Raw genomic sequence first — 12,624 nt, 5'->3', positions numbered from 1 at the left:
CCTTGGCCTGGAAATTTACCAAACATGGAGCTTCAAATAAGCAATAGAGATTGCTATGCCATCCGAAGGAAACTATCATCTGAAGCCACCAGTGAGGGTCTGGCTAAAAAGCTTCAATTCCATCATCACCCCAATCCTCCTGTACGGCAGTGAAGTCTGGGGCCCTCACACTTACCCAGATTGATCAAGGTGGGATTCCAGCCCAACAGAAATATTCAACATGGAATTTTGTAAGCGCCTTCTCCAGGTCCATCAAAGCACCTCCAACAGCGCCTGTCAGGCCGAGCTGGGCAGATTCCCTCTACACCTAGCAGCTCTGAAGAGGGCACTGTCATGTCAGTCTCACCTACAGAATAACAATCCACGCTCCCATCACCATAAAGCCCTGATACATATAGGTGGTCCAGATGAACCAGGACCCCTGGCACAGCTCTCCCAAACCCAACAGGACAAAATGACCAATCACAGCAGCCTGACAAAAGCCAGAATCAGGAAGATGGTAGACGAGGGCCAGGAGAGGTGTCAGTGACTGGAGGACCGATATCAACACCTCACAGAAACTGACCACGTACCAGAGACTACAGACTGGCCCCATATCTGGAGAAACCCCCAGACCCCAGAGACCGCAGGACTATGAGCCAATATAGACTCCGTGCCCACAGTCTAGCCATCAATTCCCACACAAGCAGAGCTACAAGCCCAGGGAGGACAGACTGTGCCAACACTGACCTGGAGGCCAAGGAAGGATGAAACCCACTTGCTGCTACACTGCACCAAACACTCAGCAGTGAGGGACACTCAGCAGTGAGGGACACTCAGCAGCGAGGGACACTCAGCAGCGAGGGACACTCAGCAGCGAGGGACACAGCAGTGAGGGACACTCACTTCAGGAGACTATGATATCTTCCCGGGATTTCAGCTCCATGAAGGAGGAAGAGAAAATATATATCCTGCTGAAGGAAGAAGAGAGCGCAGTGGAGATAGCAGCGCGGTGTGTGAGCGAATGTCATAGACCGAGAAAGAGAAATATGATAAGCCATGGACTTCTATAGCCCCCACCCCGATGTGCCCCCATCCATCCTTCCTACAGTCCCCACCCTGGATGTGCCCCATCATTCAGTATCGACCAGTGTAAACCCCCCCAACATGGAGGATCACCCCCTGCCCTGTGTAAGACCCCCCCCAACGTACAATATCACCCAGTGTAAGGCTATGTGCGCATGTTGCGTACAGTTCACTGCAGAAATTTCTGCAGCGATCTGAAGAGCACACATGCGCTTCAAATCGCTGCAGAAAATGTCCGTAGTGAAGCCGATTCCATGCGCTCTGCCTGCAGCTCCTGCCGTAGACAGGGCAGGGGCTGTCGGCAAAGCGCACGGAAGAAGTGACATGTCACTTCTTAGAACGCGCGCTTCTGGCAGCAGCCGAAGCGCTCTAAGACGCCACGTGCACACGGCCCCTGCACAATCTCCATAGATTATGCAGGGGACGCAGGACGCATGCAGTTACGCTGCGCTACAAAGTGCAGCGTAACTGCATGTATTTACGCAACGTGCGCACATAGCCTAAGTCCCCCAATATGCAGCATCGCCCAGTGTAAGCCCCCCCAACGTGCATCGCCCAGTGTAAGGCCACCCCCCATATGCAGCATCGCCCCCTGCCCTGTGTATCCCCCATATCCCCCTTCCTTATGGAAGCCTCCACAGCATCGCCCCCTGCCCTGTGTAGCCCCCCCATATCCCCCTTCCTTATGGAAGCCTCCACAGCCCTGTGCTGCAGCTTCAGCCCCTTCCCTGTGATATATACACGAGCTGCAGCCCCCAGTAGTGACAGGAGACACTTTTATTTCTTCCCCCAAAATCCAGTGTGACCTCAGCTCTATAACTAATGAGGAAAAGCTGAATCTTCCCCACCTCAGGGTCAGGATCCGTCCGCTCTGCACAGGGGAGATGCTAGAATGTACGGGCTCCTGACAGGTATGACGTCACAGGTCATGTGATGGGGCGTGGTCACAATGCAGCCTGATGTTTCCAGCCCGAACTTTCCAGACAGAAAAGCAATGTTTATTCTAAGACCACGTGGGCACAGAGGTGATTATAATAGAGGCGGAGTCTGGGGGTAACAGCTCCAGATGGGGGGGTGCAGGGGGCGGAGCCTGCAAGATTATAGAGGACAGGAAAACACATCGCCACGCCCCTAACCCAAACGGTCACGCCCATAACCTGACTGCAGCCCGTACATTCTAGGCTTAACCCTCTGCACAGGAGTCAGAGCACTGCTGCTTCCGGGTTAGCGTCTGGAGTGAAGTTGAGTTTTCGAGGGACAGACGTCACCGGAAGGGGCGTGGCCTCCTCAGTGCGGTGCAGATCTGTGAGGGTTGCTTCTAGACTGGAGTTGATGTTTTGTGATCCTCACTGCAGCCTCCACAGGGCTCCCTAGTGAAGTGACTAGAATGGAGGTGATATTTTGAGGCTCTCTCAGTACATACTTTTTTGAGGACCTCATTATATCAATTCCACACTAGACGGCTCTGTACTGAGGGGACTAGAATGGGGGTGATATTGTGAGGTGACTGCAGCCTCCAGTGTAGACGGCTCTGTACTGAGGGGAGTAGAATGGAGGTGATAGTGTGAGGTGACTGCAGTCTCCAGTGTAGACGGCTCTGTACTGAGGGGACTAGAATGGAGGTGATATTGTGAGGTGACTGCAGTCTCCAGTGTAGACGGCTCTGTACTGAGGGGACTAGAATGGAGGTGATATTGTGAGGTGACTGCAGCCTCCAGTGTAGACGGCTCTGTACTGAGGGGACTAGAATGGAGGTGATATTGTGAGGTGACTGCAGTCTCCAGTGTAGACGGCTCTGTACTGAGGGGACTAGAATGGAGGTGATATTGTGAGGTGACTGCAGTCTCCAGTGTAGACGGCTCTGTACTGAGGGGACTAGAATGGAGGTGATATTGTGAGGTGACTGCAGTCTCCAGTGTAGACGGCTCTGTACTGAGGGGACTAGAATGGAGGTGATATTGTGAGGTGACTGCAGTCTCCAGTGTAGACGGCTCTGTACTGAGGGGACTAGAATGGAGGTGACATTGTGAGGTGACTGCAGCCTCCAGTGTAGACGGCTCTGTACTGAGGGGACTAGAATGGAGGTGATATTGTGAGGTGACTGCAGTCTCCAGTGTAGACGGCTCTGTACTGAGGGGACTAGAATGGAGGTGATATTGTGAGGTGACTGCAGCCTCCAGTGTAGACGGCTCTGTACTGAGGGGACTAGAATGGAGGTGATATTGTGAGGTGACTGCAGTCTCCAGTGTAGACGGCTCTGTACTGAGAGGACTAGAATGGAGGTGATATTGTGAGGTGACTGCAGTCTCCAGTGTAGACGGCTCTGTACTGAGGGGACTAGAATGGAGGTGATATTGTGAGGTGACTGCAGTCTCCAGTGTAGACGGCTCTGTACTGAGGGGACTAGAATGGAGGTGATATTGTGAGGTGACTGCAGTCTCCAGTGTAGACGGCTCTGTACTGAGGGGACTAGAATGGAGGTGATATTGTGAGGTGACTGCAGCCTCCAGTGTAGACGGCTCTGTACTGAGGGGACTAGAATGGAGGTGATATTGTGAGGTGACTGCAGCCTCCAGTGTAGACGGCTCTGTACTGAGGGGACTAGAATGGAGGTGATATTGTGAGGTGACTGCAGCCTCCAGTGTAGACGGCTCTGTACTGAGGGGACTAGAATGGAGGTGATATTGTGAGGTGACTGCAGCCTCCAGTGTAGACGGCTCTGTACTGAGGGGACTAGAATGGAGGTGATATTGTGAGGTGACTGCAGCCTCCAGTGTAGACGGCTCTGTACTGAGGGGACTAGAATGGAGGTGATATTGTGAGGTGACTGCAGTCTCCAGTGTAGACTGCTCTGTACTGAGGGGACTAGAATGGAGGTGATATTGTGAGGTGACTGCAGCCTCCAGTGTAGACGGCTCTGTACTGAGGGGACTAGAATGGAGGTGATATTGTGAGGTGACTGCAGTCTCCAGTGTAGACGGCTCTGTACTGAGGGGACTAGAATGGAGGTGATATTGTGAGGTGACTGCAGTCTCCAGTGTAGACGGCTCTGTACTGAGGGGACTAGAATGGAGGTGATATTGTGAGGTGACTGCAGTCTCCAGTGTAGACTGCTCTGTACTGAGGGGACTAGAATGGAGGTGATATTGTGAGGTGACTGCAGCCTCCAGTGTAGACGGCTCTGTACTGAGGGGACTAGAATGGAGGTGATATTGTGAGGTGACTGCAGTCTCCAGTGTAGACGGCTCTGTACTGAGGGGACTAGAATGGAGGTGATATTGTGAGGTGACTGCAGTCTCCAGTGTAGACGGCTCTGTACTGAGGGGAGTAGAATGGAGGTGATATTGTGAGGTGACTGCAGCCTCCAGTGTAGACGGCTCTGTACTGAGGGGACTAGAATGGAGGTGATATTGTGAGGTGACTGCAGTCTCCAGTGTAGACGGCTCTGTACTGAGGGGACTAGAATGGAGGTGATATTGTGAGGTGACTGCAGCCTCCAGTGTAGACGGCTCTGTACTGAGGGGACTAGAATGGAGGTGATATTGTGAGGTGATTGCAGTCTCCAGTGTAGACGGCTCTGTACTGAGGGGACTAGAATGGAGGTGATATTGTGAGGTGACTGCAGCCTCCAGTGTAGACGGCTCTGTACTGAGGGGACTAGAATGGAGGTGATATTGTGAGGTGACTGCAGCCTCCAGTGTAGACGGCTCTGTACTGAGGGGACTAGAATGGAGGTGATATTGTGAGGTGACTGCAGTCTCCAGTGTAGACGGCTCTGTACTGAGGGGACTAGAATGGAGGTGATATTGTGAGGTGACTGCAGCCTCCAGTGTAGACGGCTCTGTACTGAGGGGACTAGAATGGAGGTGATATTGTGAGGTGACTGCAGTCTCCAGTGTAGACGGCTCTGTACTGAGAGGACTAGAATGGAGGTGATATTGTGAGGTGACTGCGGTCTCCAGTGTAGACGGCTCTGTACTGAGGGGACTAGAATGGAGGTGATATTGTGAGGTGACTGCAGCCTCCAGTGTAGGCGGCTCTGTACTGAGGGGACTAGAATGGAGGTGATATTGTGAGGTGACTGCAGTCTCCAGTGTAGACGGCTCTGTACTGAGGGGACTAGAATGGAGGTGATATTGTGAGGTGACTGCAGTCTCCAGTGTAGACGGCTCTGTACTGAGGGGACTAGAATGGAGGTGATATTGTGAGGTGACAGCAGCCTCCAGTGTAGACGGCTCTGTACTGAGGGGACTAGAATGGAGGTGATATTGTGAGGTGACTGCAGCCTCCAGTGTAGACGGCTCTGTACTGAGGGGACTAGAATGGAGGTGATATTGTGAGGTGACTGCAGCCTCCAGTGTAGACGGCTCTGTACTGAGGGGACTAGAATGGAGGTGATATTGTGAGGTGACTGCAGTCTCCAGTGTAGATGGCTCTGTACTGAGGGGACTAGAATGGAGGTGATATTGTGAGGTGACAGCAGCCTCCAGTGTAGACGGCTCTGTACTGAGGGGACTAGAATGGAGGTGATATTGTGAGGTGACTGCAGTCTCCAGTGTAGATGGCTCTGTACTGAGGGGACTAGAATGGAGGTGATATTGTGAGGTGACTGCAGCCTCCAGTGTAGACGGCTCTGTACTGAGGGGACTAGAATGGAGGTGATATTGTGAGGTGACTGCAGTCTCCAGTGTAGACGGCTCTGTACTGAGGGGACTAGAATGGAGGTGATATTGTGAGGTGACTGCAGTCTCCAGTGTAGACGGCTCTGTACTGAGGGGACTAGAATGGAGGTGATATTGTGAGGTGACTGCAGCCTCCAGTGTAGACGGCTCTGTACTGAGGGGACTAGAATGGAGGTGATATTGTGAGGTGACTGCAGCCTCCAGTGTAGACGGCTCTGTACTGAGGGGACTAGAATGGAGGTGATATTGTGAGGTGACTGCAGTCTCCAGTGTAGACGGCTCTGTACTGAGGGGACTAGAATGGAGGTGATATTGTGAGGTGACTGCGGTCTCCAGTGTAGACAGCTCTGTACTGAGGGGACTAGAATGGAGATGATATTGTGAGGTGACTGCAGTCTCCAGTGTAGACTGCTCTGTACTGAGGGGACTAGAATGGAGGTGATATTGTGAGGTGACTGCAGTCTCCAGTGTAGACGGCTCTGTACTGAGGGGACTAGAATGGAGGTGATATTGTGAGGTGACTGCAGTCTCCAGTGTAGACGGCTCTGTACTGAGGGGACTAGAATGGAGGTGATATTGTGAGGTGACTGCAGTCTCCAGTGTAGACGGCTCTGTACTGAGGGGACTAGAATGGAGGTGATATTGTGAGGTGACAGCAGCCTCCAGTGTAGACGGCTCTGTACTGAGGGGACTAGAATGGAGGTGATATTGTGAGGTGACTGCAGCCTCCAGTGTAGACGGCTCTGTACTGAGGGGACTAGAATGGAGGTGATATTGTGAGGTGACTGCAGCCTCCAGTGTAGACGGCTCTGTACTGAGGGGACTAGAATGGAGGTGATATTGTGAGGTGACTGCAGTCTCCAGTGTAGATGGCTCTGTACTGAGGGGACTAGAATGGAGGTGATATTGTGAGGTGACAGCAGCCTCCAGTGTAGACGGCTCTGTACTGAGGGGACTAGAATGGAGGTGATATTGTGAGGTGACTGCAGTCTCCAGTGTAGATGGCTCTGTACTGAGGGGACTAGAATGGAGGTGATATTGTGAGGTGACTGCAGCCTCCAGTGTAGACGGCTCTGTACTGAGGGGACTAGAATGGAGGTGATATTGTGAGGTGACTGCAGTCTCCAGTGTAGACGGCTCTGTACTGAGGGGACTAGAATGGAGGTGATATTGTGAGGTGACTGCAGTCTCCAGTGTAGACGGCTCTGTACTGAGGGGACTAGAATGGAGGTGATATTGTGAGGTGACTGCAGCCTCCAGTGTAGACGGCTCTGTACTGAGGGGACTAGAATGGAGGTGATATTGTGAGGTGACTGCAGCCTCCAGTGTAGACGGCTCTGTACTGAGGGGACTAGAATGGAGGTGATATTGTGAGGTGACTGCAGTCTCCAGTGTAGACTGCTCTGTACTGAGGGGACTAGAATGGAGGTGATATTGTGAGGTGACTGCGGTCTCCAGTGTAGACAGCTCTGTACTGAGGGGACTAGAATGGAGATGATATTGTGAGGTGACTGCAGTCTCCAGTGTAGACTGCTCTGTACTGAGGGGACTAGAATGGAGGTGATATTGTGAGGTGACTGCAGTCTCCAGTGTAGACGGCTCTGTACTGAGGGGACTAGAATGGAGGTGATATTGTGAGGTGACTGCAGTCTCCAGTGTAGACGGCTCTGTACTGAGGGGACTAGAATGGAGGTGATATTGTCAGGTGACTGCAGTCTCCAGTGTAGACGGCTCTGTACTGAGGGGACTAGAATGGAGGTGATATTGTGAGGTGACTGCAGCCTCCAGTGTAGACGGCTCTGTACTGAGGGGACTAGAATGGAGGTGATATTGTGAGGTGACTGCAGTCTCCAGTGTAGACGGCTCTGTACTGAGGGGACTAGAATGGAGGTGATATTGTGAGGTGACTGCAGCCTCCAGTGTAGACGGCTCTGTACTGAGGGGACTAGAATGGAGGTGATATTGTGAGGTGACTGCAGTCTCCAGTGTAGACGGCTCTGTACTGAGGGGACTAGAATGGAGGTGATATTGTGAGGTGACTGCAGTCTCCAGTGTAGACGGCTCTGTACTGAGGGGACTAGAATGGAGGTGATATTGTGAGGTGACTGCAGTCTCCAGTGTAGACTGCTCTGTACTGAGGGGACTAGAATGGAGGTGATATTGTGAGGTGACTGCAGTCTCCAGTGTAGACGGCTCTGTACTGAGGGGACTAGAATGGAGGTGATATTGTGAGGTGACTGCAGTCTCCAGTGTAGACGGCTCTGTACTGAGGGGACTAGAATGGAGGTGATATTGTCAGGTTACTGCAGTCTCCAGTGTAGACGGCTCTGTACTGAGGGGACTAGAATGGAGGTGATATTGTGAGGTGACTGCAGCCTCCAGTGTAGACGGCTCTGTACTGAGGGGACTAGAATGGAGGTGATATTGTGAGGTGACTGCAGTCTCCAGTGTAGACGGCTCTGTACTGAGGGGACTAGAATGGAGGTGATATTGTGAGGTGACTGCAGCCTCCAGTGTAGACGGCTCTGTACTGAGAGGACTAGAATGGAGGTGATCTTGTGAGGTGACTGCAGTCTCCAGTGTAGACGGCTCTGTACTGAGGGGACTAGAATGGAGGTGATATTGTGAGGTGACTGCAGTCTCCAGTGTAGACGGCTCTGTACTGAGGGGACTAGAATGGAGGTGATATTGTGAGGTGACTGCAGTCTCCAGTGTAGACGGCTCTGTACTGAGGGGACTAGAATGGAGGTGATCTTGTGAGGTGACTGCAGTCTCCAGTGTATACGGCTCTATACTGAGGGGACTAGAATGGAGGTGATATTGTGAGGTGACTGCAGTCTCCAGTGTAGACGGCTCTGTACTGAGGGGACTAGAATGGAGGTGATATTGTGAGGTGACTGCAGCCTCCAGTGTAGACGGCTCTGTAATGAGGGGACTAGAATGGAGGTGATATTGTGAGGTGACCGCAGTCTCCAGTGTAGACGGCTCTGTACTGAGGGGACTAGAATGGAGGTGATATTGTGAGGTGACTGCAGCCTCCAGTGTAGACGGCTCTGTACTGAGGGGACTAGAATGGAGGTGATATATTGAGGATCTCCCTCCATCAAAGCATCACCTCCAATCTAGACAGCGCCTCATAGACACCACTAGAGTGGAGCTGAATTCAGGAGCCTCTCAGTTCTGTATACACACATATGCAAACACACACATATACAGTATACACAGGGGTGGGATTCAGCCGGTTCTGGAGAACCGATTGTTAAAATAGCAGCCGGTTCCCCGAAGCGGCAAGAAACAGCTGCGGCGATCCGGTTCCCTATATTCATTTGTGTTAGTGTCTTTAAGACTAACACAAATGAATCCCCGTACCTCCGCGCCGCACTTCCGGGTTCAGTGGAGCCTGTCTGCTCCCTGACCCGGCGTGCAGCGACGCGCTGATGCAGAGAGGTCATGGCAGCGTGGGTAGGTAGCTCCTCCTCCTGCCGTCTGTAAGCGTCAGTGTGCAGAGTGCCGCGGAGGATGGAAGACAGAGGAGAGGCCGCTGGTGCTTGGAGCAGGTAAGCGTTCAGTGAGCCGAAGATGCAGGGAAGCAGGGAGAGGAGCCGCATTGAGATGGCAGCTATATCGGGAGAGGAGGCCATATAAGATGGGAGCTATATGTGGCTATATGGGGAGAGGCCACATAAGATGGGAGATATATGGGAAAAGGAGCCATATGGGACAGGATTTGCAGGGGAATAGGAGCACATGGGATGAGATCTGCAGGGGGAAAGAGGCCATAATGGGATGGGATCTGCAGGGGAAAGAAGCCATAATCGGATGGGATCTGCAGGGGAAAAGGAGCACATGGGATGGGATCTGCAGGGGGAAAGAGGCCATAATGGGATGGGATCTGCAGGGGGAAAGAGGCCATAATGGGATGGGATCTGCAGGGGGAAAGAGGCCATAATGGGATGGGATCTACAGGGGGAAAGAGGCCATAATGGGATGGGATCTGCAGGGGGAAAGAGGCCATAATGGGATGGGATCTGCAGGAGGAAAGAGGCCATAATGGGATGGGATCTGCAGGGGGAAAGGGGCCATAATGGGATGGGATCTGCAGGGGGAAAGAAGCCATAATGGGATGGGATCTGCAGGGGAAAGAGGCCATAATGGGATGCAGGGGGAAAGAGGCCAAAATGGGATGGGATCTGCAGGGGAAAGAGGCCATAATGGGATGGGATCTGTAGGGGGAAAGGAGCCACATGGGATGAGATCTGCAGGGGAAAGGAGCCACATGGGATGAGATCTGCAGGGGAAAGAAGCCACATGGGATGAGATCTGCAGGGGAAAGGAGCCACATGGGATGAGATCTGTTGGGGGAAAGGAGCCACATGGGATGGGATCTGTATGGGGAAGGTCGTCCATTCCAATTTTAGCAGGGCTCCTTTAGTAATAATTTTTAAAAACTGTAGAAAAACCATTTAATACAATGTGACTGACAGTGACGGGAACAACTGGTGCTGGACAGGAAAGTAAAGGTAGAGGAGGGGAAGGAGATTTTACTTTGAATTATTTGTATTTTTTGGTTGAAAAAAAAAGTGCGTGAAAACGGGTGTGGCTAACAAAATGGGTGTGGTTTTCAAATGGGCGGGGTTTACAGAGAACCTGTTAAAAATTTGAATCTCACCCCTGTATATACACACACACACACACACACATGTTATATATACAGTATATATGTATATATATATATATATATATATATATATATATATATATACACATATCTACATATACAGGGTGGTCCAAAAGTAGGTGGACAGTATGTGTAATAGGCAGGGCGAGATTAAGGTTGGTGGGGGCCCCTGGGCAGAAAATCTGGTGGGGGCCCAATAACGTTAACATTTTAACCATAACAGTAGAGCACGAACTGTAGCATTTAGATATAAATACTGCACCTCAGTCTCACATTCCCCCCTTCTCAGCATACTGCGCCCTCACACTGGCAACCATGCTGCCCCTTCTCTATACTGCTTACCTCCTTCACTATCCAGTCACTATACTACACCTCACTCTCACATTCCCCCTCCTCAGCATACTGTGTCCACTATACTGTGCCCTCACACTGGCCACCATGCTGCTCCATCTCCTTCACTATCCAGTCACTATACTGTACCTCCATCTCACATTCCCCCTCCTCAGCATACTGTGTCCTCTATACTGTGCCCTCACACTGGCCACCATGCTGCCCCATCTCCTTCACTATCCAGTCACTATACTGTACCTCCATCTCACATTCCCCCTCCTCAGCATACTGTGCCCTCCATACTGTGCCCTCACACTGGCCACCATGCTGCCCCTTCTCGATACTGCTTATTCCCCCCCACTACCAGTCTCAATTCTATGCCCCTTACACTTTTCTTTCTCAATACTGTCCACTTACAAATTTTCTCCCACCATACTGCTGCCTCACACTTTCCAATTGTGTCCCCCTGATTGCTGTGCAGGGGCAAATATGACGCATGCCCCCCAAAGGTACGCCCCTGTACAGTGTACAGGAGAATACATGACTGGTACACGCAGGGCCGGCTCCAGGTTTTTGTAGGCCCTGGGCGAAAGAGTCTCAGTGGGCCCCATCCACACATAGACATGCACAGATACATACACATACAGGCATACGTACACATATATATTTAAAGACAAATTCACAAAAGCACGTATAAACAGACATAAATCTAGACAGTCATATATACTGACATACATACATATGTTAGGGTGAACTCTTAACCAGAGATCACTAGTTGCCTACTGCCTGGCCAAATTGGTATAGGCCAAGTGCATGCATAAAAGAATTCACACCAGACACAGTCGGATATGAAGTCTCTTCTTGGTCACTAGAAATGGCACCGAACAGACTGAGGAGACTCATGCGTCCTCTTGATATAGGCTAGGGGCGTACACAAGTTCAGATATGCCCATTTAGTGGGACAGTTCATGGGCTAGCGAATGGGGAGATCTGTGTTGCTGTTGATGGGCGGGTCTGACCAGTGGATGAAACCATGACGATGGGAGGGACGTCATTTAGTGGATCCATGCTGATGGTTTGGTCTGGGATGTCATCTGATCTGTGGGTTGGTCTTCTAGCTTGACCAGGGGTCTTCCCTTATATGGTGGTCTTCTTTCATCTGGACATTCCTTGCATTCCAAGCAAGGTGTGGATAACAGGAAATGGCGGCCATCTTTATATCTGTGTCATGTGTATGATCTGAAACCTGAATTATATAAGGCAAATCGACATATTTCCCACAATCCCTTGTCAAGAGGTTAATTAAGTATTTGATAAAAAGGTCCTCCTCAACAGTCCCCCCTAAATACTTTATTAACCTTCTGACCCTACTCCTAACCCATCAGTCTCCAATACCTGGCTGCAACTCTTTTCTTTTTGCTGCCCGCTATACGAGCAATGCTAAGCCTTTGCCCCCATTGGTACAGACTTCGATTGGAGCCTGATGTACTCGCCCTACTCTGACTGCCTAGCTGGGGACTGTGAAAGACTGAAGGGGGCCTAGCTGCTCTATATCTACAGAATAGCCGACCTCCTGAGCTAGGAAAGTGGGGACTGACGTTTCTACTCCTTTCTCGATCATCTTCCTTATACAGGGAAAAACACAACAAACAACAATAGCTACAACAATTAAGACAACAAGGATCACTATGCCTATCTGAGCTAGCCATCTCTGCCATCCCTTCATCCATGAAAAGTATTGGTCCCAGGGATCCTCTACACCTGAATTCCTTTTTAATTCTTTTTGTAGAGAAGCTAGCTTTTTTATGGCTACCGTAACCTTCCCGGTGGGACCTGTATTATCTGGAATATAGGTACAACACGCGGACT

At 51.1% G+C, this 12,624-nt stretch overlaps 1 pseudogene; it reads right to left on the bottom strand.

The window, feature by feature from the left end:
• Positions 1–1,987, bottom strand: part of LOC142272823 (uncharacterized) — a 119,170-nt pseudogene extending 117,183 nt beyond the window's left edge.
• Between the last annotated feature and the right edge of the window lie 10,637 nt (positions 1,988–12,624).

Source organism: Anomaloglossus baeobatrachus, unplaced genomic scaffold (assembly GCF_048569485.1).
Source record: "Anomaloglossus baeobatrachus isolate aAnoBae1 unplaced genomic scaffold, aAnoBae1.hap1 Scaffold_356, whole genome shotgun sequence".
Taxonomy (NCBI): domain Eukaryota; kingdom Metazoa; phylum Chordata; class Amphibia; order Anura; family Aromobatidae; genus Anomaloglossus; species Anomaloglossus baeobatrachus.
Note: the sequence above shows the minus strand (reverse complement) of the source record. Positions and strands in the feature narration are given on the sequence as shown.